The sequence below is a fragment of the Convolutriloba macropyga genome, unplaced genomic scaffold (assembly GCF_964194025.1).
Source record: "Convolutriloba macropyga unplaced genomic scaffold, txConMacr16.3 SCAFFOLD_6301, whole genome shotgun sequence".
Taxonomy (NCBI): Eukaryota; Metazoa; Xenacoelomorpha; order Acoela; family Convolutidae; genus Convolutriloba; species Convolutriloba macropyga.
This window is the reverse complement of record NW_027449409.1, coordinates 3,830-7,500: the sequence shown is the minus strand read 5'-3', so window position 1 is coordinate 7,500 and position 3,671 is coordinate 3,830. Positions and strand designations below refer to the sequence as shown.

Sequence of the window (3,671 nt, the reverse complement as noted above, 5' to 3'; positions counted from 1 at the left end):
TCAATGTGTCCTCCTACACATGAATATCATTTTTGAGCTGGTGAGGCTCTTTTTCTCTAATCTAACTTGCGTTAGATATTGATATTCATGGTTGGGTATAGGCCACGAGCTCTAGTGCCATCCATTTTCAGGGCTGATTGATTCGGCAGGTGAGTTGTTACACACTCCTTAGCGGATTTCAACTTCCATGACCACCGTCCTGCTGTCAGTATCAATCAACACCTTTTGTGGTGACTCATGAGCAAGTAGTTAGGCGCCTTAACCCAACTTTTGGTTCATCCCACATCGCCGGTTCTGCTTACCAAAAGCGGCCCACAAAAAGCTTGCATTCATAGTCCAAGTGCAATTAAGTCACAAGGACATCTCACCGATTTATAGTTTGAGAATAGGTGAAGGAAAAATTTTCCCCCATTCCTCTAATCATTCGCTTTAACCGATGAAATTGCTTTGCGAAGATTTTTCAATCTTGCTCAAGCTTTTGCTATCCTGAGGGAAACTTCGGAGGAAACCAGCTACTAGATGGTTCGATTAGTCTTTCGCCCCTATGCTCAGGTCAGACGATCGATTTGCACGTCAGAACCGCTTCGGGCTTCCACCATGGTTTCCCGTGGCTTCGCCCTGCCCAAGCATAGATCACCATCTTTCGGGTCGTGTGCTACTTGCTCTGGATCAGTCATGCAATAAGAGCAAAACCGTCCGTGGTTGCGGGACACCGAATCGGCGCCCTCACCACACAAAGTAGTGCAATTCATAAAAATTACACTGTTCACTTTCATTTCGCGTGTGCGCTTTCAATGAGCGACAACACTTGCAAGCAACTCACACTCCTTGGTCCGTGTTTCAAGACGGGCTGTAGAGAGCATTGAATAGGAAGTTGAGGTCAGACAGGCAATCAAGATCAATTTATCTCATTTTGTTTAGAATCAACAAGAAGAATTCCGAGGAAAACTTCTGCTCGATTCATTAACAAGATTTGCCAAAAGACGACAACTACACTACTCGGTAGCCGAGAATATAATATCAAGGCATTGAGTATGGTAACGCTCACTCCAGTTCCCCTTCAACAGTTTCACGTACTTTTCACTCTCTCTTCAGAGTGCTTTTCAACTTTCCCTCACGGTACTTGTTTACTATCGGTCTCGCTTTATAATTAGCTTTTGGAGAGACATATCTCCAGCTTCGAGTTGCACTTTCAAACAACTCTACTCATAGGAATGAGCCATTATGACTGGTATCGAAAATGACCTTTACAGGATTTTCACCTTCTTTGATGCTACTTTCCAGTAGACATCAGGACAAATTCACCAGTCTAGCATCAAACCATACCGGACACCGAGAAATGTTGCCATTTCTCTTCCCGATGAGCTTTTCCCTGTTCATTCGCCATTACTAAGGGATTCTCAGTTGATTTCTTTTCCTCCCCTTACTGATATGCTTAAGTTAAGGGGGTTCTCTCGCCCAATTCAGGTTATGTAGTTGATTGTCTCTTAATTGGTTCACTGACCAATATGAGACAGAAACCGATTCAGCAGTTTTGTTCGCTACTACTATCAAACACAGGTCGAAGTTTCCATTCAGTCATTAATTCCAACTTTCAAATGTTGTTGTTTCAGCTTTCGCTTACTAGAAGCAACATAATACTCGCTGCAATACAGACCTCGGGAAACCCTCACCGTGAATAAGGTTCACTCACATATTTCACTACATTTTGCGTGGGATTGGAGATGAGGCTACTCGTTCTTGCTCAGTACTAGGCTGAAAATTAACGAAACTTCGTTACAAACGTTCACATGTTGATGTTTCCGCTTTCGCGTACTCGAAACAACATAATACTAGTCTTTGTAATTTAGTTTCATAATTTCAACTGTTCTCATGCAGAATTTTTGCTCATTCTTATCCCAAATTTTGACCTGGCTACTAGTTACACTCCTTGTACTTATTGCAAAATGACCACAAATTTCAACAGCTTTCACATGTTGCTGTTTCGGCTTTCACTTACTACAGTCAACATAATACTCGTTGCAAAATAAGTGCTCGGCATCTGCAATTTTCCAAAGACGAAGTTTCGCCAGTTCAATTTTCGCTCGCCAATTATGGCTACTAATTCACACGGTACTGAGCTCAACAACATTAAATTTGTTCAGCAAGACTTTCACATGTTGATGTTTTGGCTTTCGCCTACTAGAAGCAACATAATACTCGTCTTGTTAGCTCATTCAATGAGAATAGCTTTTCCCGTTGAGAATTTTTGCCTTCAATTGGCGTTGTAGTGAGTTTGGCTACTCAGATCACCAAATACTTGTGACAATTCGAACCAGAAATGTTTTCAATTTTCACATGCTGATGTTTCGGATTCAACCTACTAGAAGCAGCATAATACTTGTATTCAACAATTTCTGTATCAAATCCCAGTTTTCTCTGGTGCATCTTTGCCAAACTATTCCAAACTGCCTGAGTCTGAATACCAATTACAGGTACTAGTAAATGCACGTTACTAAGGACTATATAGTTCTAGGTTACTGTACACAACGACGTTCACATGTTGATGTTTCAGCTGCCGCTTACTAGAAACAACATAATACTTATCGTGCATACCTTTCCATAACTTGTCCTTTTCAGATGCATTAGTTTCCCTTTGTCTTGGCTTCTACAGTCAGACTGGCTACTAGTAACAGCACAGTACTAATCACATATCGTTCTACAGTTTGCAGACAACTTTCACATGTTGATGTTTCAGCTTTCGCCTACTAGAAACAACATAATACTCGCTGTATACATTTGTAGTTCTCTATGTAACTTTCATGTGAAGAAGTTTCGCCAGTCTTTTTGACTGTCTCAAATCTGAGTCATGCTTAGGCTACTAGTTGCTTCATAGTACTTATCGCCTCGAGATCATTGAACAAAACTTGATTTTCACATGTTGCTGTTTCAGCTTCCGCTTACTAGAAACAACATAATACTAGTCTCATTAAGTTCCGTCTCTTTGCAATTTTCTTATGAAGAAAATTCGCCATCACAATGACTCCAGCAGTTCTTGATCAAGGAATGCAATCATTGATCAGAATGCTATTATTTGAATCGGTTCTGCTTTAAGTGTTCCAATTTTATTGGAAGCACCAACAATAGAACATCAATGTGTTCAATCGAGAGTTATATAACCCTGAATCGGACGCAGTCAACAGCCGAAGCCGAGACCGCCTTTTGCGTTAGAGAGGTCGGTAAACAAATCTTGCGATTCATACCGAATTAACACATATAGCTGTGCTCCTCTTCGTAAAGCGAGCCAAGTGATCCCCTGTTGAAGGATGTATTTGGACCAATCTAGTAGCATTTGGTTTCCAACAAGCTCTCCCAAGTTAGCTTACTTATTGGGCTTTTCAACCAATTCGGTTGGCTACAAGCATCATCAAAGTACTAGCCACAGTTTGATCGCAAAATTCTACGACTTTCACATGTTGATGTTTCGGCTTGCGCTTAGCCTACTATAAGCAACATAATACTAGTCATATCATAGAGCGTGATCAGCTTGTGACGTTCTCATGATGAAGTTTCACCAACAGTGTCTCACTTCGAGCTTAAATCCAGCTACTAGTAACTACACAGTACTGACTGCAACGATAACTTTTATCTATACCTTTCACATGCTGCGCTTTCGGCCAGGGCCTACTAAC

The 3,671-nt window shown here is 41.2% G+C and overlaps 1 non-coding gene and 1 pseudogene across 1 annotated transcript in view; both read right to left on the bottom strand.

Moving 5' to 3' along the window:
* The window catches only part of LOC142355023 (large subunit ribosomal RNA), a 3,535-nt gene extending 2,063 nt beyond the window's left edge, over positions 1-1,472 (bottom strand). Inside the window, exon 1 of the ribosomal RNA XR_012761152.1 lies at positions 1-1,472. This exon is cut by the window's left edge and continues 2,063 nt beyond it. This is a non-coding gene — a ribosomal RNA (large subunit ribosomal RNA).
* A 1,683-nt stretch (positions 1,473-3,155) lies between these two features.
* Positions 3,156-3,307, bottom strand: LOC142355022 (5.8S ribosomal RNA; annotated as a pseudogene).
* Between the last annotated feature and the right edge of the window lie 364 nt (positions 3,308-3,671).